General features: G+C 40.8%; 1 long non-coding RNA gene across 1 annotated transcript; it reads left to right on the top strand.

Annotated features, from left to right (window-relative positions):
- The first annotated feature begins 249 nt into the window (after positions 1 to 249).
- Positions 250 to 27,909, top strand: LOC118907945 (uncharacterized). Its single transcript, XR_008994329.1, has 4 exons — positions 250 to 328; positions 952 to 1,182; positions 13,663 to 13,743; positions 26,626 to 27,909. It is a non-coding gene; the product is annotated as an uncharacterized LOC118907945 (long non-coding RNA).

The raw sequence follows: 27,909 nt of genomic DNA, 5'->3' as shown, positions 1-27,909 counted from the left end.
ATCCAGATCTAACTGCCTCAAAGAAGCTGTAAGTGAATCTTAAGAGGCACAATGTGAAGACAGGACACCTGCAAACTCAACTTGCTACGAAATGCTAACATTTGTTTTGAAAAAACCAAGCTGATTTACAAGTGTGAGAGAGTTCCCTTTTCTTTTCCTATGTCCCTAAAATAGTTATGATTTAGTCAATTTACTATGGAAAACTAATACAAGTTCTCTTTTTAAAATTAACCTCTTTTGTTTCAAAAGAGCAGGAAAGGATGAGATAAAACCTACAGATGATGAAAAAAATATATACATCCTGTTTGTTTTCTGTACAAAACAAAAGGTTAGAGCTATTATTTTTTCTTCAAAATGAAGAAAATACCTCTTTGGTCATCTGTAATAGGTCAGAGCTATTTTGAATAGTTTGATGTCATTTCTATATCCCTCAAGGAAACAAAGGGAAAAGTCAAAGGAAAAGGAAAAAGCTTTTGATAAGTTATACCGGCCACTGGTCCCCAGGAGTGAGGCATCCTGTTTTTATCGTGTGGCTGAAAAACAGTGGAAAAACATTCGCTGTGATCAATGGCATCCATTCTTTTGTTATTTCAATGTTACCTGCTGTAATTCCCTAAATAATCAAGCTAAGGGAGGGCGTTTTTAGTGTCAGCTGTGAACCCATGGGCCAGTCTGGGTAAAGGTTACTGGAAAATCACAGTGTGGACTGGAGAAAGAATGGTGACATGCCAGAGGAAACTCATGATATGAGTGACATTCAGAGTCTTGAATGTCTGTCACCACTAGATTTTATGACAGTTCTATCAATGCCATCAACTAGTCCTTGCAATTGTTGTAAAAGTCAGTGGGCTATATGATACATAAAAAGTAATAGAAAATTTAATGCTCATAAAAATGAAGAATTCTTTCCAAACAAAAATGGCTCTTACATGGACTTTTTGTTGTTCCTAGGATTTCTGCATCCATCAATCATTCAATCCTTTGAAAGGACTTCTGGGAAACTGACCTCAGAGGTTTTGCTACCAAAGGGGGCCTGTCCCAGAATGCACCTCACTGGCACATTGGATTATTTTGAGCTTAAGACCATTGAGGCCCAGACTCAGGAGAGCTTCTTTCCTCCCCCTTTCCTGCTTCTAAGAAATAAGGTTGAGGGCCTGGTGAAGAAGAGAGCCACCACCAGAGGTAACTACAAAAGGGGGGCTAGGTTTGGGGATCAGGGGGTGCTGGGCAGACCTGTTTGTTCCAACTCTGCTGTCCCCTCATCTCTGCTTGTCACGGCAAATATCTGTCCCCCAAGCACCTGCTCTTCCCATTCTTCTGTGAATTGTCTTCCTCCCCTTTGAAGCCATAACCTCATCCCTTTCCCCAGTTAATGGCATATAAGACTCGGCTGCCTTACTTGGCCTTGATCTCATTTCCTTGGGGTTCCTGTATGGGCAAAATTACATTTTTCTCCTGTTAATCTGTCTTACATCGACTTAATTGATAGATTAGCCAAAAGAACCTAGAAGGGTAGAGGAAAAACGATGGCCAGAATAGACCGACTTCACTGTCTGGACACGGCTTGCTGCGAGGCTGCTGTGGTGGGGGCCTCCTGGGACTCTGCCGAAAAGCCAGCAGAAGGTACAAGTTCTCACCGTGCCCCCCTCCTGGATGCCTGCCCGCAGGGTCTGGTGGAAGTGAGGTGGAGACTGGCCTTTCCATTTTTCCCCTTTCCTGAATTTGGATTTGCTGGAGAAATTATTGTGGACCTGGCTTCTTGGGCTGGTGACTCTGGTGCAGATTTATTATGAGTGCTCCAGTTTGCATGGATCCTTTTCCCCCCAGAGACGGTCATTATTTCTGTCTTTTTCTGTTGTGTCACATGCCATAAGGAGGAAAACTAAATGGTAGAATGTAGACTGAGGCCTTGTAAGCCTGCTGTTTGAGCCACTTTCACAGACTGGTGAGTCCTCCGTGCTTACCAGAATGCTGTTGGTTTAGACAAGCTGTGCTGTGGGTTAATGTGCCCATTAGGTAAATTCTGTGGCAAAGGGACAGCTTGGAAACCAAAGCCACAGAATTGGAGGGCATGGGTTGAGCACCTAAGAACTATTGGAAGGCTCACCACATAACTCAAAGACCCACATGTTAGGTTAATTTGGTCATGAAACAGATTTGCCTGAAGCTGGGCCACCTGCAAACTCAAGGAAATTTCTACACAAGGAGGCACACTGTCGAGCACCACACTGCCTGCCCCCAGCCTTGTGGTCCATCCTTCTTGGGTATTCGTTCAGCTCCAGAGACCCAAGGTTTGGCTAAAGCTCTTACTGTGCATATGAGAAAAACTGGTTGAGGTTTTCTTTTGTCTTTCTGTGTCTTGAGGGCTTGACTTTGTGATGAGTGAGAATATTCTCTTTGGTCTCTGCCATCCAGAAGGTGCACATACCCTGCACATCTGGTGGCCAGTGGAACAGATGACAGTTCCCAGACACGAAGCCACATGCAGCCTTCCATTCTCCTTGTCCGGCAGGGCCAGCTCCCAGGAGGTCTGTCACGAGGGGGCCCAGTCTCAAGGGCCTTTGCCATCTGAGCATTCACGGTCTCTTCATGTGCTGGAAAAGCCCCCTTCCGGTGGTGTCCCGGATCAGCAGGCCTGTGACTGGACGCATCTCACGTTATCATGGGAGCTCGGAGATAACCACTCACTACACCGTCCTTACTGCCTGTGACAGTGAAGGTCTTTGCTCTCTTAGGCTGACCCGGGAATGAAACCTTCTGGATTTTGTGAGGGCTGCATCTTTTGCGCGCTCCTTTGGGATGACTCTCACATCCACAGTCAATCCACAAAGAGGCATATTGGTTTGAGCTGCTGTTGAGATTAGCAGATCTTACTCATCAATGGCTACAAACAAAGGATTCTTTGAATTGACTGTATGTATTTTTAAAAATACATAGAGAACTTGCACCCTAAGCAATTGTTTTATTGGTTCATATGGCAGCACCAATTTAAAAAAGAGAACATGAAGGAGCGCAGTGGCTAGCCTTGGGGACTTCCTCAACAGGATGGAAGAGCAGAGATTAGATTTAGAACAAACATTAATGCCTGTATCCCATATAAATTCCCCTTCTTAAAATCTAGCCCATTTGCCTATTTTAACTTCCCTTTCCCTACGGGATTTATGAAGCCCTTGGCCTGAAGTGCAGGCCCTGGGTACACAGGCAACTCATGGAAATGCTGAGAGCCAGGAGGTGCCCTGGCTGAGGTACCTGGGACAGGCAGAGGGCTCCCCGCCGTGTCTCCTGGCACCTCCTGTTCCCAGGGCCTTGTGAGCAGGCTCTGCCAGTGTCCAGCCTTCCTGTCCAACTTCTTTTGTGGATACTCTCTGGACTCCTGCCACAGAGAATTCAGGTCCCATGGATAGCAGCAGATCTTTTAAATTATACAGCCCCTTTACTTCCACTTTCAGGTGATCCCACAGTTAGAAAGATTAATGGCCGTTCCCAGTCCTACTCACAGGGACCGCGATAGGGCTGAGGGGTTTCTTCCTATGCATGTTACACTAGTTAACAGACAAACCAGACAGTTCCCTGAGGAGCCCCCCACCCCAACACAGAGGAAATAGATGACCATAATTTATCCTAGGTCCTCCTACAAATGATCAGCTAAAGCTGATGTTCAGGGGCTGTTAGGAGAAATAGCAGAGGCTGGCTGTGAGTGTAGAGGCCCCAAGGCAGAGACCGGCTTGCTGCCTGCAGACTCGCTCCGAGTGGACAGGATTCTAGTGATCAACCCGCCACTGTGGAAATGAAGTTGGGTATAACCCTTTCACCCCAAGAACATTCTACTGTCATTTCTTTGGTCACACTGAATCCATAGTGAACTTGACCGGGGCTGAAACCCATTGGCAAGACAGGGGGAAAGGTTGTTTGAAACTTAGGTAAAAACAAACAAACAAAAAACCAAATATCTTCTTTACAAATATTCATCTGTCTTATGGGAGCCCCTGGGAAAGTCCACTCTGGATTTGGCGAGACCAAATAACAATGCAACATTGTGGGTAAAAGGGTTTATAGCAATCTTTATTCTCATGGTGGCAGATCGAGTGCTGGAATCACATATACCTCTGCAAAGTCTGCAATCTGTCTCCATTTCTGCCTCTGGGCAGAGCTCTTTATATAGTGAGTCAGTCAGTAAAAGCTTATTGCCTAGGGGTGTGGAAGCATTAGCCCAGCAGTAGGCCAATTATATCATCAAGTAGATTATGGTCAGGTGAGGATCCTGGCTATAGGCACTTCCATTTTCCCTACATCATCTTACTGTTAAAATTTTAGAAGGGAAGCTGTGAGGTCTCTGCATCTCTCTGAATGTTGATGTATGTCATATATGTGCTGTGGATGGAAATGTGTTGTATTTTCTACCTCTGGATTGTATTGCCCAAATTAACTTGCAAAAGAGCTCTATTTAATTGGCCTAAGGAAAATTCAGTGCTTATGTAAATTAAATTCTCAGAAATGTAATAGAAACTAATCCAAGTTAATTTCAGGGAAAATATTTGGTATTAAAGGTAGTTTAAGCTTGTTGGTTTAATTAAAACAGGCATGTCTTCAGCATTATCAGCATTAAATATAATACTTTTGTTCTAGTTAGGCTTTCTAACAGTCAAATGAGTTTCTGTTATCTCTTATAAAATTTGTCACTAAGAAAAATAAATTAAGTTGATGGCTAACTGCTTTAATGTCTCATGAAATTTTCATGAGTAAAGCTAAGTATGATTGTTAAAAGCAAATTAACTAAACATATGTGAGTTCAAAGGTTTTAGGTGAATTTTTTTTTTTAATTTGTTTTCCCAAATATTTTGGTAACTTGAAATCTTAAAGTTTTGCTGTGTTAAAGGATGAGTTAAGTTAAATTCATTGAATATTCATATCCTTCCTGAATAAGATACAATACTGATACATTAATTGCTGAACATAGATTTATCTGCTTTTTGTTTCCTTTTACAGAGAAATTGACCCTATTTGTGTGTATTAGTAAATACGTTTTGTGACACACTGAGAAATTAGCTATGAAAAAGAATATGGTTCCAAAAACTGTAAAAAGTATTTATAAATTTGCCAAGTCACAGAATGCTATTATAAAAGTTCATAATAGTTTATTTCTTTATTTTTCACTAAAATTAAGGTTTTCAGGGTTAAATAATTATAATATATATGATCAAAACTACTAGCAATAATAGGAGAAACATCTCTGAATGCAAGGAAAGCAGGATGTATATTTCCAGTAAAAGAAGGTATGAGAAATGGGAATGAATTTTTACTGAGAAAAAAGGAAACAATTTTGTATTAAAGCTAGGCTGATCACCTTGAAATGGGATAAAGAAAAACATAGGACAAAATATAAATATAAAGAAGAATGTTGCAGAAAGTATATGAGAAAAGAATTGGAAAAACACTTTATGCATGGTCAAGCTGGCAAGGATTAAAATAAATGTATTTGAGAAAAACTGACCTTTAATATAAAAAATAAGCTAGTTCAAAGTTAGAATTTTGTTTTCTAAGTTTTCTAGGACTATTGGTTTGCCCTCAGTAAGAGAGTATAAAAGATTTTTCTTTACCTTTAAAAGAATCTGCCTAGACAATATAGATTTTTTGCCCTGAAAATAATTTCCTGAGTTTCATTTATTCATCAAGTCTTTGATTAATTAAGAGAACAGAGTCTTTTCTGTTAAAAGAGCTAAGCTGTTCTTTGTTTAATGTTCTGTACTTGCCTTCTAAGTCTTTGTCACTGTGGTTAAATAGTGACATATCTAATTATCTAAATAATAGATTTCTAAGTATTGTTTCACAGTGACCTTTGAACCTATTTAACCAAGCTTTTTAAAGATTTTATTATTTTTGGCAAATTTCCCCAAAATTCAAATTCTGTGAAATCTTTCTGACCTGGAAGTAACTTTGGGTTTTCCAGAGGTACCTTGAATATCTCAAAAGATTGGTTCTCTCCTTACAAAGAAAAGAGATGTTGAACTAATTAGGTTTACTTGATACATTAAATTACATAGGAAGCAATGAAATAAGAAATAATACTAAGTCTTCTTTATGATGTATTTATACAGATGTATGAGTGTTCCAAGTTTTTAAAAAATTTCTAGAAATCTGGTACGTCCTAGTATAATGTTATCACTGATAATTCTAGTTATAAAATGTTACATGTATTTCAGAAATAACCAACTTTCCTTGTCAACTGCTGTGGGGAGGTTGGGGTTCCTGTGGCCAGGATCCTCACTGAACTTAAACCACCTGATGATGTAACTGGCCTGTCGCTAGGCTACCGCTTCCACACCTTTAGGCAATAAGCTATTATCCCGCTATGTAGAGAGCTCCGCCCAGTGCTCTGGGCGGGGGGCAGAGATGCTAGTGCTCGACCTACCGCCGGGAGAACAAGCCAGGTAATAAACCCTTTCACCCCAAAGAATGTTTGCTGTCATTTTCTTTGGTCACATTGAATCCATAGCAAACTTGCCTGGGGCTGAAGCCTATTGGCAAGACAGCTGCATATGGCGAACTCTAATAAGATCTTTAACATGGGCATTTTTAAGCCTTTTGTTATTTATAGACAGTTACTGTTTTACTCTGATGCTTTTGCAAAAAAATGTTCCTGCAAAAGTGTTTTATCTGCAGAGAAATTTACGGAAATAACTGAAAAGTACTCTAGAATATGGGTGTCTGAGAACTTTGAGATCTGACCACTGAACTGGGCAAGAAACTATAGAACTCTAATGGAAAAAAAAAAGATGGCTTTATAGAACTACTAAGAAAAGATAAAAGTCAACAAGAATTGATTACATGGGAATTAATGGACTAATGGGAATGATTATAATTTTTATGACTTTTTGTTTGAAATATTTCTGGTGTTTTAATCTTTTGATTTCCAGATATAAGGAAACCTTTCTTCCTAAGCTATCGATGGCTTAGAGCAATTTAGTAAAATATATCTTTGTGACCAAAGATGAAACATTTATCTTTTACTCCCTACCTGATCCCTCCAGAATTCAGAAACCCTCAATAAGTATTCTTATTTTTATGACGATGTAGTCTAAAAGAGTTAAAAAAAAAATCTGTTCTTGTAACAGGACACAATTGGAAACATTAGATATAACCAAGTCTTTGATTGGAATCTCATATTTGAGAATCATGTGCATAAGCATGGATATGCCCAGATACATCTTAGGAGCTAACATTGATTTTATGGAGCAAATAAAGCTCCTTGGAGAAATAGGCCTGGTGCTTTGCTTATAGGGTTCTATCTTGTCAATGACTTTCAGCCCTGGGCAAGTTCACTATGGAGTCAGTGAGCCCAAGGAATGACAATGGAACATTCTTGGGGTGAAAGGGTTTATACTCAACTTTATTCCCATGGTGGCAGGTCAGTAACTAGAATCCCAGTGAGTCTGCATACAGCAAGCTGGTCTCTGTCTCTGGGCCTCTCTGCCTGCACAGCTGTCTCAGTCTCTGTCCTCGGCGCTGCCACCACTCCAGTCTCATCTCTGTTCTCCTGCAGCCGTGCAGCTGTGCCCCATGTCGCCCAGAGCACTGGGCGGAGCTCTTCATATAGAGTCACTAACAATGCATTACCCACATGTGTGCAGTGAGCCAGCCAACCAAGGCCAGGTGGGAATCCTGGTCGTAGAAACCTTCGCTTTCTCCACAGGCTCCCAGCAGCCTTCCTAGGTGAAGAAAGAAGGTTACTTCCGTAGGCCTGGCAGCCTGAAGATACTTTGGGGGCTTCCAAAAGAGAAGAATCGACCTGAATCAATAGCTATTGCAGGTAACAGCCGAAGGCAAGTCCTTGGCTTGAGTTTCTAGCCTCGGGATGGTTTAAGATGTTCAATCTGAAATTTCTTATGAAAAGTTCCAGCAAACAGATTAAGAGCCTGTATGGTCAATCACTATCTTTATTGCACTTTTGTAAGTTATCAGGCTAAGGTTATTGAAGACAGACTTAATTTGTAAATGAATCAGTCTTGTTATGGCTCTCTTTGATAAAAATGGTGGTAATTGTAGAGAAAAAAATCAATTTCAGTAACATACCTTTGTGACATCAAACTGCAGTGCTGCTAAATGTCTCTGAGGTTCTGTTTCCTACCTATACACTGGGCTCTTCCCTGAATTCTCCTGGTCTCCTCCAGTGTTTGACTATAGTTCTACAAACTAACATTCTCAGTTTTCTCCTACCCTTCCTACTTGGAATCATTAAAAAGTAAAACTGCTATTTTACCAAAACCTTGCAAATTAAAACTAGATAACTTGATATGAACTTCAGAAAAATCACCACAACAGCTTATGTATGAACAATCTTCATGCTGCTGCTGGGAGGCCACATTCCTCTCTGTGTCCCCTCAGCTCTGCATGGCACAGCATGGCAAATACTTGTTGACCAAACATTTGCTCTTCCCATCTTCTTAGGAACTTTCCTCCTTCCCTTTAAACTGATTGAATGAGATGGAGCAATCTTAGCTGAGGGTGGCACATGACTCCCTGCCTGACTCACCCTTGAATCTCGTATCTTTGGGGCTTCTGTACATGTAGAATTAAATTCGCTTCTCTCCTAATCTGTCTTATGTCAGTTTACTGACTAGACAAGCCAATAGAACCTAGAAGGGTAGAGGAAAGATTTTTCCTCCCCTACACGGCCATTTAGAATTCATGTCCATTCAGTTGCCTTATCCCCGGGCGCCCAGGGGCATTCCTACAGCATCCATCGGCGCAGCGTCTGTCGGGCATCACCTCAGCCCAAACACACGTGCAGCAGTTATAGAGGAAACACCTCTTCAGCCGTCTGTACGGCAGACTGGCTTTCTAGGACCCCCTCCACGCTGGGGCAGGTGGGGGAGAAGAGCATTTCTACATTTTAGTATATTTAGGAATAATCTTAATGCAAAGTTCTCAGTACTTTTCTTCATGAATATGCTTCTTATTTAGTATAAGATTGTTAACCATGGAACTATCTAGTAACTAAACTGAATTCTTAACATCTTTGTCCACACCTGGAAGAAATACTTAAAAATCCAGTCAATCGCCTAGATGTTTGTTTTACTTGCCACCAAACATCTGGATATTTAAACATTTCAAGATGAAATAATATTTTCCAATGATTTTGTATAATTGTGTGGATACAGCCTCTGATTGGGGACAAGACCGGTTGAAATGATTCCACAGAGCTATTTTATATAATTAAGCCTTTATCAAGGGAAAAGGGGATTTAAATCTCTGTCCTTTGGAACATCATTATGATTTATATGGCATTAGCTTACTATTTCAGAACTCTGTTTATTTGTTCTTCCATTAGTGCTTCTAGCCTCCCAGTGGGTTGAAAATATTCAGGTATTTAGAATCCCAGTGGATCGCCGCTGGGAATGAACAGGTCTCTCTCCCCACCCCTCCTTTTCCTGTTTTCAAGCTACAGGGCCAGATATATGGCTGTGAGACAACACAGAAGCAGTTCAAGAAAACCATTCTGCTCAAGGGACCTGGCAGCTGAACTCTCCCCAAATGCTCTTAAAAAGAAAAAACATACATATTAAATGCCAATTTTAAACAAATCCAAAGATTTGTGCAGCCCTTGTTCACCTCACGATGTTGCTGTAGATATGAACGTTAACCAAACGAGGTAACAGATCATGAAAAGTCGATGCCTTAAGTCTCTTGAGTTTTCTAACAAGAGATCTGAGAAGTTTAAAAGCATATCATGTTTCTCAGAGATTATTAATTCTGGACTGCATTTCAAAGTATATCAAGGGCTGTCTGCTTTATACCAAACAGAAGGGAATGTGCTACCAGACTGAGCAGACAGAACTAATAAGAGCGGTAATAAATCAAATTAAAAAATATTTATTGAACATCTCTGTCTCCAGCATTGAGCTGTCAGGTGTGTGATGTACATAAAATATAAATGAAAAGGTCTGTGGTCTCAAAAGCTTAAATGAATTTGGAGAGATAAGACAATTGCAAGAAAATAAATAATGCAAAGTTTGAACGGCAATTCAAACGACTGTCTCAAGAAATACCATAAATGATGAAAATGAACCAGACTAGGAATATAAAAAGAAGTGATCATTTAAATTTTTAGGCTAAAGGCAATTTAATGAAAAATTTGTGATAGAGAATAATGTTGGGCCTCAAGACATAGATATTTATACTTTCTTCAGAGACACCATGCTTCGGCCGAAGTCGGTGCTTGATCCCAGCTCAGGGCTGTGTTTGTGATGTGGCAGAGCGCCAAAATGGCTATGCCAAGTGGTGCTTATGAAATGGAATTAGAAGTAAATTATAAAATAAAATACACAATACTCAGGTTCCTGATTTGTAGAACAGGAAAAAAAAATGTATCATTGCTCTTGAATATATCATAATATGGCACTATAACTAAACTTTCTCTTTAAATTATTACATGTACCTGAATATTCTACCAGATTTATCCATCCCTCAGAAATCTCCAAAAGTCAAATCTGCAGAACAGTTTCCTCATTCTTACTTTGTTAACTATTTTTATTAAAAGAATTAAAAAAAAACATTTTAATTAAGGCAAATTAAGCAAGTCTCCATTCCCTGGGACCCCCAGTGGAAATGACCCGGGTCCTCCTGCTGTTACATCGTTATGAGGTACAACATGTAGCTTAAAGATACATGGCCAGGAAACCCAGTATAAAAGAGATAAAATGAAATATTTTTAAGTGAAGAAAGACTTTCTTCACAAACTCAAAGTAAATTCACTAAAACAGAAAAGGAGAGAAATGGAAAAGGGCCAAATCCCTTACATTGAAGTAAGAGCGATCAAAATTATTTTCTTACAGATTTCAGTAGTTTAATATGGTTCTAAGAATAGCATTAAGACGTTAAACTCATCTCAAGCGCAGCTAAAAAGAGGAAGATCACCTTGAAAGCCCTTGCTGAAAACAACCGTGGAAGGGACCACACAGCGGAGGAGAGGAAAGGGCAGAAACAGAGGCCCAGGACTCAAAGAAAATAACAAAATGAAAAATCCTTTTAACTAAACCCGTTGTGTCAATAGGGGATTGGCAGAAGACAGCTGGAAGTTGCTAATTAATAAAAATGCTGCTCATAAGAAAACAAATAAGCAGGTGTAGGGATCCAGGAGCCGGCGACACCAGGGATCCAGGAGCCGGCCCTGACGCCCCGTGTCCCCGACGGCGAGGGGAGGGCGCAGTCACCGGCACCCAGCAGGTGGGTCTGGGAGAGGGACTGCGGCCGCGGGCGGCGTCGGGCGGACAGGCAGATGGCCACAGGCCCAGCGGGAGCGAGTGAGGACGCCGGCTCCCTCCCTTTTCTGCCGCCTCGCGCACGGAGCCCTGCCCGGGGAGCCCAGCAGAGAGCCAGCGGGCAAGGGTGGCACCGACACGCCCCGCGTAGTTCAGCCTCCCGAGCACCGAGCGGTGGGAACGGCCAAGAGTCGCTGCAGAGGAGCAGAAAGATGTCCAGTGCGTACAACGGAAACAGAAGTAATCATAACTGGCAGTGTTCTTTTGAAAACTGAGTTACTTTATAAAAACAATTGCTTACTTGCGATATAATTTACATACCCAAAAAATTCACCCTTTCAAAGTGTACAGTTCTGTGCTTTTTAGTACATTCAGAGTCCTACAACACCGGTGCATAACTTTTGAACATTTCTATCATCCCCAAACGGAACTCCAAGCCCCCGAGCGGTCGCTCCCCATTCCTTCTCCTTCCCACGCGCCAAACGCTGAGCTGCTTCCTGCCTGTACGGATCCGCCTGTTCTCAATGTTTTATACACATGAAATCTTAGAACATTTCTCATTACTGCTTTCTTTGTGTATATCTACAAATAGATATATATTCCAATTTACCATTTTAATTTCTTTCTTGTGTATTTTACTATGTGTTAAAGTTTTTGTCTAGTGGTTACCTTGGAGATTACAGTTAACATCTTAATTTAAAACAGTCTAGTTCAGATTAATACTAATTTCAATGGTATATAAAAACTTTACAAAAATATAAACCACTCCCCACTCTTTTGTATTATTATTGTCATATAAATTATACCCTTATATATTGTAAGCCCATCAACACAGTTTTATAATCATTACTTTGTGGAATTGTGTTTTAAATCGAAAGTGAAACAACAGTTACAAATAAAAATATATTTACACTGTCTTTTTTATTTACCTATCCAAATACCTTTACGAGTAGTCATTTCTTTGTGTGGATTCAAGTTACTCTAGTGTGTCCTTCATTTGAAGCCGACGTACTCACTTTAGTATTTCTTATAGGATAGTGTGATGGTGGCAAATTCACTCAGTTTTTGTTTATCTGGGAATGTCTTCATTCCTCCTTCATTTTTGAAGGATATTTTTACTGGTTATAGAATTATTTGCAGTTTTTTTTTTAGCACTTTGAATATTATGTCACCCTTTCTCCTTTTGGCCTCCATGGTTCCTGATGAGAAGCTGCCTCTTAGTCTTACTGAAGAGCCTTTGAATGTGATGAGTCATTTTTTTCTATTTCTAAGATTTTTCTTTTGATGAGGCTGGCTAGATCTCTTTGAGATTATCCTGCTTAAGAGTTCACTGAACTTTTGGGTCTGCAGATTAATGATTTTCAACATTTTGGAACTTTTGGTTTTTATTTCATCAAATATTCTTCTGCCTGATTCTCACTTTCCTCTCTTTCTGAGACTATTGTTATGCGTAGGTTGGAATTGATGATAGTGTCCTCCAGGTCTCTCAAGTTCTATCAATCTTTCTTCATTATTTTTTTCTTTCTGTGCCTCAGTGTGCATCCATTCAATTTACCTGTCTCTGATTTTGTTGATTATTTTCTCTGCCAGTTCAAATCTGCTGTTGAGCCTGAGTAGAAAATTTTTCATTTCAGAATTTTTATTTGGTTTGTTTTTTATAGCTTATACTTCCTTATTGGTGTTCTTTCTTTGGAGAGAGATTGTTTTCATATTTCCTTTGAGTTTTTAGAAATGGTTTTTGTTAGTTCTTTGAATTTTCCTATTAAAGCTGATTTAAAAATCTCTGGGCTTTTGTGGAACAGTTGCTATTGATGGTCTCTTTTTCCCACATAGGATCCATACTGTCTTGTTACTTTGTGTGTAATGTAATTTTTAAATTGAATCTGGACATTTTAATTAAAATATAATGTGGTAACTGTGGAAAGCAGACACCCCCACACCCCCAGGTAAGTTTTTAAACAATCAACTCAAGTAAAACAGTAGAATAAAAATAAATTATGAGCCAAGAACTATCAGTTTTAACAACCTCCTGGAGAAAGAAGTGACAACATTACTGTTTGATACAGAAGAAATTAATGTGATTCAAAATTAAAAGCTAGGAAAAATAAATTTCATATTTGCAAAGTAAATTCTATCTTTCATGTACTCATGAAATTTTGTATAACAAATAATTTACCATCAATTTCCTTTTGAAAAGCTCAACCCTATTGGGTGATAACAATAGTAATGTGGAAAGAAAGGGATGTTGAAAATTTGAAAACATACCTTAAGTTGAATTATTTGCGAACAGTTTAAGATTTATAACCTAAAAATAGATTACTTACTTCCTCTTTAAGTAACCACTGAACACTTAAGATATTGATGAATTGTTGCTACAACTTCAATACTTTTTTTTTTATTGCAGGAGTTTCATCTGTATGATCTCTGGCCACAGCAGAAGACATTTAGAGACAGAGAATGTTCACCTTCACAGCTTGAGTTATTTGTGAGTCAAAAGTACCATTACTAGTATATGATCATTGTGGGAAATCATTATTTAAAGAGTAATAAAGGTTACTATTAACTTTGTACAATATGCCTCATTTGGTGCTAAATTCTCTCATATCTTTTCCCCATTTTACAAATATGATCTCTGAATATCAGAAAAATGAATATCTCTGCAGAGTCAACTTTGTATAGAGAAGTAAATCCACTACCTTAAATCCATTCATTTTTTAAGAAGAAGTCATGAAAATAAACTAAAACACATAAATATGTATCTAATTGAAGGTTTGGAAAAACAGAAAGCAAGTTCAAAGCAAGGAAGAGGAAAGAAATCATAAGCATTTTAAAAGTACATTTTTGGTCAAAATAGCATTTAAAGTTTATGCTTGGAGCCTCCTCCTGCGCCCCCTTCCAAAAAAAGAAAAGAAGAAAACACAAAAATACAAAAAAACACAGAAAGCAAACATTTGAAGGACTTAGCGAATGCCAAAACAAAGCAAGTTATAAAAGGTGCCACATTATAAGTGTTGCTACAACTTCACTTTTTCTTTTCACACCAGGAGCTGCAGCTGTGTGATCTCTGGTGATCTTAGGACCCGTCGCTTTCCTCTCAGAGGGCACCGCCCGGGAATTCCAAAGCAATAGTAAGTAGTGGGCGACGCAGCAGAGTTATCGTCACTGTCAGTCCTAACTCTGAAACACAGGCAGCTGTGTTAAGCATTTCACCTGTAAATGATGTGTTGTGATAACCACGTGTACACGGGGCACCTGCGGCTCCATTCCCTTCATGCCTCTGATGCCCAGACCCTTCCCCTGCCAGGGCCTTCACACACGCCATCCTTTTGCTGGACTGGTCCCGCCCTCGCCACTGGCAGGCGAGCTCCCCAGATCACCTCTCCCTGGCAGGCGAGCTCCCCAGATCACCTCTCCCAGCCAGATGAGGTTCCCACATTACATGTTTCTGTGGCCTTCTTATCCTTCCCCCAGAACATCTGTCACCACTTCAAAGATGGGAAACCACCTGTCCATCACCCTCCTTGCCCTGTAGGCTCCACACAGGCAGGGCGTCTGGCCTTAGTTCTGTGTCCCGAGCCACCAGCTGTGACATGATCTCTTTCTCAGATTGCCTGCTTGCTGTGTGCTTGTCAAATAAATAGAAGAATATAACAATTTGCAATTGTGTCTTGAAAATTTCATGCATTTTTGTTCTTCCTTGCCGTAACTCTTATAGTCTTCCCAGATCCCTTCTAAGAGAGCCAGCGTTTTATGTTCAGATCACTTATCTGAGCACTTAATTAAAATAACACTTTCCCCCTGCTTTGGTTCTCATCTCTTACCTTGCTTTATTTTCCTTTCCAATCAACTGACATACCGTATGGAATGTAAACACCATAAGAATAGGGACTTGATTTTTTTCTTGTCCAATGCCTAGGGTAACACTTTGCAGGTTCTCAATAAAAATCTGTTAATGAATCATGAAAAATCAAAATGGATTCTTGATATAGTAGATTCTGAAATTATTATTATGCAATAAAGGCAAAAGGAAGAGGGACTCTTGGGGGTTCTATCAGCCCCCAAATTCTCCTTATTTGTAATATTCTGGTTAATGAGAAAAAACTGGAAAGTTATAGAGGCTTGATTGATATGTATTAGAACAGGCTCAACAGGAACTGAGAGAGAATGGAGAAAGAAGATGGCATCTGTACTGTCTGTAAGTGAAAATCTCTGCATCGGGATTTGATTTCAGGCAAGAGAATTCAGGAGTTTGGATGAATACCTGCCAGGGGAGCGATGGAGAGAGATGTTATTCTGTGGGCCAGTATTTCACAATGTGTACTAGGCCTTCTTTCACCCTTTAGCATTTCCTTGAGATTCCATGTAAAAATTAGACATAATTAGCTTTAATTTTTGTTTGACAGACTGTCTTCCTTTGAAAGCAAGCCCACTCAGCAACCATGAGCCCCCAGTTACACTTGGGTAAATACTGAGGGCTGACTTCTTGGATGGTGAACTTAAAGCGAAGTCCTCAGTATTACCTCCAATTCAAGTTATTACACTAAACTTGAGTCAAGAGTTTATTTTTATCAAGCTTTCAGATTTTTTGAAAAATACTATAAAGAAAAAGGAGTGGATAGGGTTGGCAAACTTGTTGATAGTCTCCAAAAAACAGAAACAAAACCAAAGAGTGTTCATGCACACATGCACACACACACACACACACACTCAAACACATGCACACAAACTCCTTCCAATACACACATTAAAAAAATAACATGAGAAAAATAAACAAACAAAAAAATATAATGGACTTTACACTGAGGCCAAAACTGTTGAGCAGAGGGCAATGTTCTGTGGGGAACTCTGTTCAGAGATAACAGATCCTACGAATCTGTTTATATGATCACCAGATAGAAGAAAACTTAAAGAAAACCCTCCCTGCTGCCTGGGAGTTTAACCCAACCTCTAAGGAGCCCCTTTTTCTTAAGGAGTTAGTTTTGCTTCTGGAAGCGTGGAGGAAGATTGATGGCAAACGAGCTTGGATTAGTTCGAAGTTTCTAGTTCCATGAGTGAAATTGGATCCCTGGGGACTTGGAAATTGCTCTGAGATTTTCAAATAAACAGGCTTTGGAACCACTGATACAAGCTAATTGCTAACAGAAACTCGAGAAATTGGCGCAAAGAGCTATGCCAATGACTGGTGAAAAAATACTTGGTTTGAGCAAGATTTTTAATGGCAAAGAATAGAGTCTCTGAGGCGGGGATGTCCTGCCGACTCCCGTGTGATCAGCGGCTGGCCTGAGGCCTTATCGGCTGACTCAGGGCTGTCCTGTCCTTATCTCTAGTTCTGTGTGGGGCTCTCCCGTGCTCTAGAGGAAGTGTGAGAATTGATCACGTGTTGACCGTAAAATAGTTCTACAGTAAGGACTAAAAACATTCTGTTTATGTTAGATTACGAGTTCTGCTGACTTGATTTGCCATTGACCAAGGAAAGCTTGGAGATTCCTACTGAGTGGGACAAGATTCATGACCATCCAAGAGTCTCTTTGGGCCATGTTTTGCTAAACATTCTTGAGTTTCATAAGAAAAAACAAAGGATAATTTGAATATTTATGATTGGTTGAATTCATCAAGGTTTAGAAGGAAAACGCTGTTACTTTAAGCTACTTTCTGGAAGTTGGAGTGAGTATTGACACGTGAGATTCTGGGGCAGCTTTGAAACTCAGAGGTCATGCAGGCTCGGTTCTGATCCATACAGTCAGACCCTGCCAGGGAGTGGGGTCTGGTGGAGGGAGATTAGGTCCGTTGTCTATACTAGTGTATTCCTCAGAGCTCGCCAGGGAAATAAAGTGGGGATTATTCTCCTTAATTTGAATCTGGTATGAAAAAGTGAATCATAATTATTTTAGGCATCAGTGTTATCTGTACTTGAAGTTCTAGGCAACCAAATTAGTGATAGACCAGTTATAGACAATGAGGAAGAAGAGACCATTTTTAATATTGCTGGGGATGGGTATAACTGAAAGGGTCATGTTCCAAAATGGAGATAAAAGAAGAAAAATTTGGCCAGAAAGGTTATCAGTATAATTTTAAACTTACTGAACTTCAGTGGTCACTCAACTCAACTTGTTCTCTTTGTTAATCAGGAAGTAACTGAGGTCTCCAAATCTCAAGTAATGCACAGAACTACCAGAAAAGCCCATCTGAAACCTCCAACTTACTGGAACTTAAATCTGTAGGTCATTTGTGTCAGAGATGCAGTTGCAATAATGAGGGTTCTGAATGACCCAGTTGCTGAGCTAAGAACACCTGTAGTAGTAATGAGAAGGGTAGGAGGCTGGAGGTACATTTTCCCAATTCTCTGAGTTGGAGGCGCGAACCACGAGCTTAGCAGAAAGTGAAAGAAGGATGGAGATTAGATGTTTGCATGTGTACTTATGTATCATGGACCTCAGGCTGAAAGGCTTTAGGATACGGAATAGGGTGGCTATAGAAATGGCTGTGTGCAGTACACAGAGCTCTTAACACAGGGTTTTAGTCATCAACTCCTTTCAGTCAATTTAATTGTCCTTGGACAGATAACACCAAGTCAAATAGGGGAAAGCAGACACTGAGGCTAGCAAGGGAAGTCTGCCTCTGATTAAGGAGCATGCCCATAACTGCTTCCTTCAGTGCTCATAAAGATAAGCCATGGTGAACGGGAACATGGACACGAGGCAGAAGAAGACAAGAGTGAGGGTCAGGAGCAAAGCCAACTGCCTTTCAGATGCAATTTTCCATCACTGCCTGGATGGATGTGCTTCTCTTCCGCGCTCTGTAATTTCTCACACAGCTTCCCCGCCCTCCATCTCCTTTCCAAAAAGAATCTCCTCACTGACTTAAGAACCATTTGCTCAAGGCGCTCCTGAAGACCCCGAAGCCAGCAGTGTGGATTTGCCCTCTTGCGTCTGTGAAGTATGTGCCATGTGACCAGTATAAACGTGGCGAGCAAACTGCACAGCGCTCGTGGATCTGACTGCTTCTGGCCTCCACTGGCTGAATGCTCCTAATGTAACATAGTTGTGGTTCTCAGTAGGCACAGGTTGTATTTACTCCAAGAAACACGAGACAGGAAAGCAGAGCAACTCTTCTAAGGTCAGAACACACAAAACCAGCAGGAGGTGTGAACCTGTGTTTTCTGGTTCAATGTCTTAGCCTATCCTTAACTTCTTTTGCACATCCATAGCATTCGGTGAGATTCAGATACTGGGAAAAGCTGCATCCAGAAGTGACTCTCTCTTACTAAGGTCTGCTGAATATAGTCCTTTGTGGGTAGCACAGACTGTAAAATAAGATAAGGCATTCTCTTAAAGGGGTTGGTGGGGAGGGACTACCTCTCATGCTATATATAGGAAGATTTGATAGAAATTAGTCCGAGGACTCAAAAATCAGTAGTGCATATAAAGTCGTATGCTTTAATATTGTTATCTTGAAGATTTTAATTTACAAAAAATTGTTACTCTCAAAATATAGAAAAGGAAGAATAGCTTTATGTAGCATGAAAAATATGTTAAAAATAAAGCTGTCAATATACTTCCCTCTCTCTTTATGGTATGATACAATCTAGGTCTTGCTCACATATGGAACTCAAAGCACTGTGGCTTTACAAACGGAGCCTCAAAAGTCTTTAATGGTGATTAGTGCTAATTCTAAATATATGTATTTTGTTGAATGAAAAATCTATTTAATAAAATTATTTAAGATGTTCAAAAAAATCTCGTACAAACCTAAACAAGCTTTGTTTGAAAAATTGAATTTGTTCCTTTTTTTAAAAAGTGACATCATCCAAGATGTGTCTTTAATCAATCATCATTGTAGATAATTCGAGGGTGACATGTATGGAAAAACAATGGCGTGATTACCTAGGTGTTGACCCCGTGTCCTGGTATTGGTCCAGAGAGAGCCTATAGTCTGAGCTAGCAGTAAACGTGAAACCGAGAGCATCATAAATTGCGGCGGTAGGATTAATCCGAATGTGAGTCAGACACCTGGGTAAAACCAGGACATTTCCAGTTAGTGCAGAAACAGCTACATGAGGCCAGTGGAGAGAAAATAATTTTCATACACAGGTAGATGCACATTCCTTTCCATTTTATCGAGATTTTTTCAAAGAAAGAAAATGGTCCTTACGTTTAATAAGAATTTTCCTTAGTTGAATAAATCAGAAACATTGGCATACAAGATTGCTGGTGATGGGAGTCTGGACCAAATCTTTGTGAGGGGACTATGTGCTTTGTTTCTCAAAGTGTTTTGTCTAGTCATCCCGGTAGGGGATTAGAGAGACTCCCCATACCTTAGGGCCATAATTTTAGTACCATAAACCCATTTTGTTTAGTGTGACTGGCTCATCACAGAAATTTTCATTCTGGGAAAAATGTTGTAACCCATGCTTTCTTATTCCATCCAATTAGTAGGCTGGACCATATCAGATAGAGATAGAAAATTAGAACAGTTTTGAGCCCTATTTTGATTCACCCCCATATACATGTACTTAATCAGGATTTTAGAAAGATCTGTGGGTAATGGCACTCTTAAACTTATTTTCCACATTAAGAAGGCATATTCTAAGAGTTCACTGCATTTAGAATTGGCAGGGAGATACACTTCTTACCTGTTGTGAATATGTTAAGTTTAGTTTTTGCAATGTTTGATTATTGATCAGAATCAACATGTTTGAATTTTCATTGGTGAATTCTGGGTGTAAGGCTATGGTAATATGACCGTCAGAGGGAAATGAAAAGAGAAATGCCGACCAAGTAATTATTTGGTATTATGGTAAAATTGTTTAAATAAATACTTTTTTTTTAACTTTAAGAGGAGATTCAATATATCCAACTGGGTATGTAAACACAGCCAAATCATATACTCAAGCAGTAATTTTAGCTAATCAGAAACAAACATGTGCCTCATACTCCTTAGGGACTCCTATCTGGGTGTTCTTCCATTTATATATATTTATTTTTTAAGCAGACAGACTGACTATATGAAAAAAATATATTTCCCCACTGTTGTCTGCTCATAAGCTAGCTGCTTTTGTAGCTTTGATATTTTTCATTAGGACCTGCTCGTTCCTTCCCAGAGGCACCGACGATATTCACCGTGGTGTGGGTCACCCTGATGGCTCCCGACGGGGTGGTGAATCGGAGGTGCGATGCCTGATTCCAGGGAGTCCTAGGAGAACAGAAGGGATGGTTTGTATGCATCTTTAGTCCATTCCAGAAGTACGAAAAAAAGGTAATCAGTCTTTGCCTCCTACACCAAAGCCCTCTGGAAGGGCTTAATTGTCCTGGAGATTCACTGTAGAAGCAAAGCATGAATAGAACGGCTGATATAAAATTATATTGAGAATATGATTACTACCCAGGGATGATGATACACACTTTTTTCAACCTGTGTAAGAGAGGGTTAAATTAACATAGTAAATTAAAAGATTATATCAAAGAAAGTTAAAGGAGAAGGAAAAAAATATATTTTTATGATTGGAGAAAATAAGAAATTATATAGGGTAGGTGAAATTTTTATGTCATTTAATTTTGTTAGACTATAGCAAGCCAATTAGATAAAATTAAATTTCAAGGCTGATTGATTTTTTAAATATTCATTTTAAGCACTGCAATTGTTTATTATATTATTCAGGAAATACCAAAGAATGTCAGACGCATCCAGGAATTAAATGAAACCTATACTGTCAATAGCCTAGCTGGGGCGTTTAATAAAGTATGCTGACATTTCTATATTATACAGTGTCGTTAAATGCTAACCATACACAGAACACAGGACTATAAGTTTCAAAAAGCACATACTGGAGGCTACGGTGTTTCGGCATCTATACCTGGCTAGCCCGGGGAGATAATGAGGACCTTGCTACTTTGCAGATCGTAACTATGAAATATATACAATAGTTTCCTGTCAAGATGGATCATGTATCATGCCGTATTGGAGGATAAGTCAGGTCTGAGATGCAATCTGCTTTTCATTTCAAATGGAGGGCAATATAAGTCATAATTTACCCAGGTAGTACTCACACGGGAAATAAGGACAAATTTAGAGCAATTCATGACAAAAGAAATCCACATAGGAAAAACATGAAAGATTTGGTGTCCTTTTGGCTCTCAACTTTTTCCCCTTATTTTTCTTACCCTCCGTAAGTGGAAAATATTTTTGTGTTAATATGGTTCCATAAAGAAACAGTATTTCTTTAAAAATATGGAGGGACATATATATATATATATATATATACAATTACCAGGTGGTATTTCCCAAAATATCGATTGAGAGAAAATGGGAAAAGATGGGATAAATCATTGACATGATAGTTATTGTGGGTATCTCAGTGTTCAGGAAAACTGGAATTTAAATAATAGTCTGTTAAAATTGCTCCCCATGTTATGATACACAAATGACTCTTATTTGTATACCAATTATTTCTTTACCAAAAAAACCTTTTTAATATCATACAGAAATGGAATTAGGATGGTATAAGACCATACGACTGGATTTGGGAAAAAACTAAATGATATTCTGCTTTAACTTTTCATTTTAATGTTTAATGAAATATTGAGCACAGTGGAAGGACAGAAGGAATTGTGAGTGAAAAGCAGAATAATCCTTTGTGATGTCACAAAACAGGGGGAACTCTGGCCCCCGGCATTTCCATCACCCGAGTTCACCTTGGCCTCCTGGCCTCAAGCCCTCGAGCTGCCGGTGACATGTGCCTAGTATAGGTGAGGGAGTTTGCACTGTGGGGCTGAACCTTAGCTCCATCTCTGCCCATATTTACTTTTTAAAAAAATAAGATGAAGATCTCTCTCCATTCTAAAACCTAAAGGGTGTCTAAATAATCAAATAGACACAAAAACATGAACTTTAATCTTTCCAACTTCTTTTTGTTGTTGTTCATCATATTCCCATCTTCATCCTCCCCAAAACCAAAGAAAAATCAGTGTGAACCAGTAGTGAAGAGACGGGTCTGTCATTGTGTATCTGATGGCAAATGGAAATGAAATATTTTAGCACTTTTTCTTTTGCATCAGTTTTAAGCTCTCTTCATACTTATAAATAAGGTGGTAACATAGCGAAACAGAGATAACACAGAGGGTGATACACACGCCCCAGCATAAAGTTCTTGAGTAAAATATCATGGAAGCGTGTGCCATCTTCCCAATGCACATTTCAGATGTTTACACTGAAATCTCTCCCCTGGCTTCTCATGAGCAGGTATTGTAAAATATGGTACAAATGTTCCTGTAGTAAGTATGATGGTACATTTTATTGGATGGCTTCTTACAGTGTTTTCAATAGATAAAAGTGATATAAAGTTACCGGACAATTTAGTGAAAACCAATAAAAATGGTGCCAAACGTTTGGTTCAATGCCCAGTTCTTTGGTTTGATCTGAAGATAGAGTCAATATATATGAAAGAGTAAAGGTCTAGCCTGCCCATCAAGCTGCATCCATAAAGAATTGCCCATAGTCCATGTTTTGATAAGGGCTAAACATCAAAGACTTAAACATTTTTACCTGCCGATTAGGGGCTGAATCTTATCCCTCAAAACTCAATTAAACGAAAAGAGAGTCTTCATCTGCATTCCTTACCTAAGATACATGCAGTAGGACCTCATCTCAAGAGAAGGCATGAAGAGGAAATACTACTCCAGCCCAAAGGAGTGGCTGCAGTCCCTTCTTCTCGGGGCCTCAGCCTCAGTGACACGTAGTTCCAACCTTCCTGTGTGGAAGTGCCTTTGGTCCGCCGCAGACACCTTGGACAGGGATAAGCTCCACCCCAGAAGGGCCTGTGCTGCTGCTGTTAACAGAGGTGGACCTGACCGGTGTTCGCGGCAAGGTGTGCGCTTCAGTCGAAACAGCTGATTTCAGCATATCTGAGGTCAGAATATCAATCACATTTAGCAACAGTGAGAGTGATGGAAATGCACGCAGTGGGCTATAAATATCATTTTGGTTTGTTTGGCTTTCCACAGAATTAAAAATAAAACACTACTTCTGATTTGCCAAACACATCAACTATTAGGTCATATTCATTTGGGGGGAATCTGGAGAATGTTCCACTGCTTCGAAAGTTGCATTTTTAGAAGAAAAGAATACTTACTCCCCACCCCCGGGGCCCCTCAAGAGAGAAACGGTAGAGGAGGACTCTCCTGAAAAAAATGGCCGGGTCTGTAGGCTCCAGGAAAAGTAACTTCTTTTTTGCCTTCCCAGCTCCCTTCCAGGACCACAGGGCAGTTTTGTTCTATTGCTTTTGTATTTGTATTGTTTTTACTCCTGCAAACCTCTCCTCCTCACGGCGCTGGAAGAGTTTAAACAAAACTGACTTTGTTTGGTTCTGCAGCACTAGCACAACACCCAGGCTGGTTGCTAATTGAACGCAGATGTTTTCTAAGCAGAGCAGGCCTCAGCCTCGTGTGCATGATTCTTACACTTCGCTGATAGGGAGAAGTGAGTCCAAAATGAGCGACTTCTAAAGCCAAACCTGGCCGTGGGCCCCTGGGGCTCTGTTTTGTTTTTCAAGGGGGTACAAACAGGCTATCTTTAAAAATCTACAGGGGGAGGTTGCTCTGTCTTTAAGAAAATTAAAAAGGAGAAAGCCAAACTGGTTGGTGCAACCGCGTGTTTGTGGCCCTGCCCAGGATCCTCAGAAGAAATACTTTCCCCGTTGTGCACAGGTGCTCATCTCTGTGGGCACAGCAGCAAGCTCCTGGGGAGTGCGGTCGGCCCTGGGGCTCTGCTCCGAGGCCTGAGGCCGAGCTCCGGGCGCAGACGAGCCAGTGGACGCCAGGAGAGGCCGCTCTGCGCTCCGCTGACCCCTGGCTTCAGCAGCTCACCGCTGCAGATGTTGCAGTCACTCTGTCCCAGGCGAAGGCCACGTGCTCTTGTGTCTAGAACAGCAGGTTTTGAGGCTGATTATGTTGTCTTTTAAAAAAGTTACTAAGAACTTTAATAACTCATTGGTTGTCATTGGTTATTGAGAACCTTATAATCAGGCAGTTTGTGTACAATAGCTGTGCTCCCAAGGCCTGAGGAGCGAGAAGACACAGCACACAGAAATTGGTGTTTTAGGTAGAGGGGGTGTGTCCTGTCCTCTTCCTTTCCCATGGCTGAAACATCTGAGGACAATTATGTAAACCTCCAAAATGTTTTATTACATCTAATATGAAAATGAATAATCCCTGGGAATTACACATTCATGAAATCAAAACGTCCGAGTGGCTGGAGGTGTGTGTAATAATGCTAATGAGTGTAGAAGTGGCCAGCCCTAGATGCAGGCAGGCGCTCACATAAAGAAGCAGGCTCCGACTTTCACAGCGTCTTCAGTCCGGCACCCTGCAGTCTAACTGGGGCCTTCTTGCTACTTGAAGCCACCGGGTTTTTATTGGTTTCATCAATATGTTTGTTCTGCAAAAAGGTCTCTGGTTTCAGTAATCTAGATGATACTGGCCTACCATGGATTTCACCTCCATGGAATTATTGTCAAGAATTGTGCTATACTATCATTGAGATCCTAGTTCATATAGAGAAAGTACCTTGGCATGTGTTGAGAATGAGGCTTTGGAGCAAAGTGCAGCCCTTTGGGGAGAGGAAAGGGAGAAGCATGTATCCCCTGGTTGTTGTGAATCATGGCTGGCCTCCCACGGAAGGTTGTGTCACAGAGACAAAGTGGGTGTGACTCAGAAGGTAGAGCTGGATTCTTCTCCTGTTCCAAGGACACACATGAAAATGGGAAAGTCACAGAGCATTCCTACTGCTTTTTCTGCTGCATTGTAGGAAACTTAATAATAAACTTATTATCTCATGAAATATGAGAAATGCAGGAATCTCTAAAGTTGCCTTAATAATACAATAATTTGCTTGAGAACTGGGAGGTTTTAAATGGGCTCAGCCCATCTCCATACCTGTGAGAAGATTCAGTGCTTTAATGACAAATACTTAGTATGCTCCCTAAAAGTAAAAATCAAGGTATGGAAATCTAGGAAGACTTGTTGGAGACATAGGAAACGTCCTTATAAATGCCATCTGCGTGAGCATCCTTAAAGATTCAGACTCCAAGCTTCTGTAAGGCCTGGTGTCATACCAACTACTTCACCAAGCAGAGGTTGAGATGAGTTAAATGTAGGAGCTAAAAGATTATGAAGTGTATATAGCATCAAAAAGAGAACTAAAAACACCAAAATCACAAGCAGACCAAACCAGTATCTGCTTTCCCCAGTGCCTGAAGGAAAAGGGATTATTTTTGAAGCATTTTCACATTCAAACAGTGGTAGAAAAAGACACGAATTATCTGTAATCAAGGAAAACATTTAAAGCCAATTTCAACTGAAAAGACTAACTCAGAATGCTGAATCCAGAGAGCCATTGTGCCTCCCTTCCGGGCAGCGCGCAGAGCTCAGGGCACGGCTGGGCGGACTGCACCAGACCCTCGCTCCTCGCGCCCGGAGACCCCCAGGAGGCCTCACCGCGGGCCTTGTTTTAAGGTTTCTTCTCCTCAGGGCTTCCGTTTCTGTTTGCTGCCTGCAGGGCAGGGAGCACCAGCTTTTAGCTGAATGACCTCTGCTTTAAAGGGAGCTCATGAGGTGGTACTCCCACGTTATCTTGTGATTGATTGTTTTTAATGGATGGACCTTTTTGTTTGAGGGAGGATTTCTGACCTTTAAGACTGTTAGCTTTTCTAGGTGATGTTGACTCTGCTGGTCTCTTGTTTTCATCGTTTCTTTGTGCTTTGTGTATAGTTTCTATGTTTAAGCTAGTGATTTCATGTATTTTGAAACTAAACCCTTAATCTCCCTGGTATATGTACTTTCTGCCTGCAGAAGCACTCCCTGAATGCACGGGAGAGATGTTGAAATCTCAGGTGCAGATAAACCCTAATGCTGCGTCTTGGCGGGGGAGAGGAGAGTCACTCAATGTAGCTTAACAACTTTGACTTATATTCCAGTTGACCTTGGTTTATTATACTAATAACATCAGGCCTTGGCATTTTAGACACTGGCTGAGAAAAGAGGAAAAGAAAATTCCTCTGAGGATTTTAGACTATGGGTTATTTTCTGCTTTACGGGAATGATCAAGGGCAAAATGATGCACTTAAAATAATGCTTTCACTCCCAAAGGGTTATATCAGCTTATAAATGATCTACTAGGTGGTCGGAGGCCCATTCTCCCAGGTCCGGGTAAGATTCTGGGAGACACGCCCACGTTTAATGGTGAAATAGAGTTTTAAAAACTGCCTAAGGAAATTCTAAAGGAAAGAATCACATCACCAAAGGGGTGTGTGAAATGGAGACAGTCAGTGAAGCCCTTTTATCTTAATACTTTGCTCTGTGCTTATGGCCCACAGGCAGGCTGAAGATGGGCACATTGCCCTGCCTGGAGTCACCGGTCTGGCCCCTGCTGTTGGCCAGGCTGTCTGAAACCCTGCCCACCGCCTGGCCCCTGGAGGGAGAAGCAGTAGAGGGAGGGGAATGATGGCTGACTCGCTGCACCCTAACGTGGCTGCCATCCTGTGTCAGCTAAGCAGTCCCTGTGCAGAGCACGTGGAACCCTCCCAGGAGCCTTGGACGGGTCACAGCAGTAATCAAAACTGAGCTGCTTAAGCAGTCCCAGCAAGCAGGGAAATGCAGCCAGTGGCCTTCCATTTACTCTCTTTCAAAAAATGAAGAAAAAAGACATTCAGCACAGGTGGCATTTAAAAAGGAAAAATCAAACCAGTATAACAGAAGCTGGGGGAGGAGGGAACTCGTGCAGCAACAGTCCCCTCTGAGCCCAAGGAAGGCAGTAAGAGTTCTCATTTAACCTCAGAAAATGACTTGAGAATCACTTGTACTTTGAAACGGTTCTAAATTGCAAACTAATTTCCCGGTGGGATATGTTGATGGCCTACTGTACACAGCATGAATAATGAGTTTGCAACCAGGACCCCAAATAAAGCCATGCACATTGGTGGAATTTATGAACAATTTTCCTCCATCTGACGCTGCAGTGTTAACGCTTTCCGTCAGATTCTGCTGTGTGAGCAGGTGAGTCCCCGGGCACCACATGAAGCTTTCATGGAACACGCTGGTGGGAACAACCCCGCTGCTAGCCTGCAAGTCTCTGGGGTCAGGATCAGGCTTCTAGAATTCGTGGGCACAGACTGCTATCCACCCTGATTTCAGGTGTTCTTGGCTGTTTGACTTTGAAGGCTACACTTCAAATTGACCAGGATAAGAGAAAATTCCTGTCTCGCACAGGATTTTAGAATGGGATATCATAATGGTGGCTAGTCACACCTTGTTACACCAGGAAGAAATATGAGATGCCAGGGACTCCAGGGCTCATTCTGTGATCCACGTTCCTAAGTGGTGGAACTGGGGTTCTGACCTGGGGCTCTTCTGCTCCTGAGCGCTTTCCACCTGTGTCCCATGAGGATTCTGCATTTTGTTGAAAAGTAAAAACTGAATGCAATAAATTTTATGTTTAAGAAGACTTAACACAAATGTAAATGTGATATACAGTTTACTGACAGAAAGCACAGCATACATCCTGGCGTGTGTGCAGCGGGGTGCACCGCCCTGCCTCCTCTGAGACCACTCAGGGGTCTGCACTCTGGGGCCACGTGCTCCCTCCACAGAGCAACACCCAA

This window comes from Manis pentadactyla, chromosome 16 (genome assembly GCF_030020395.1).
Source record: "Manis pentadactyla isolate mManPen7 chromosome 16, mManPen7.hap1, whole genome shotgun sequence".
Lineage (NCBI taxonomy): Eukaryota > Metazoa > Chordata > Mammalia > Pholidota > Manidae > Manis > Manis pentadactyla.
Note: the sequence above shows the minus strand (reverse complement) of the source record. Positions and strands in the feature narration are given on the sequence as shown.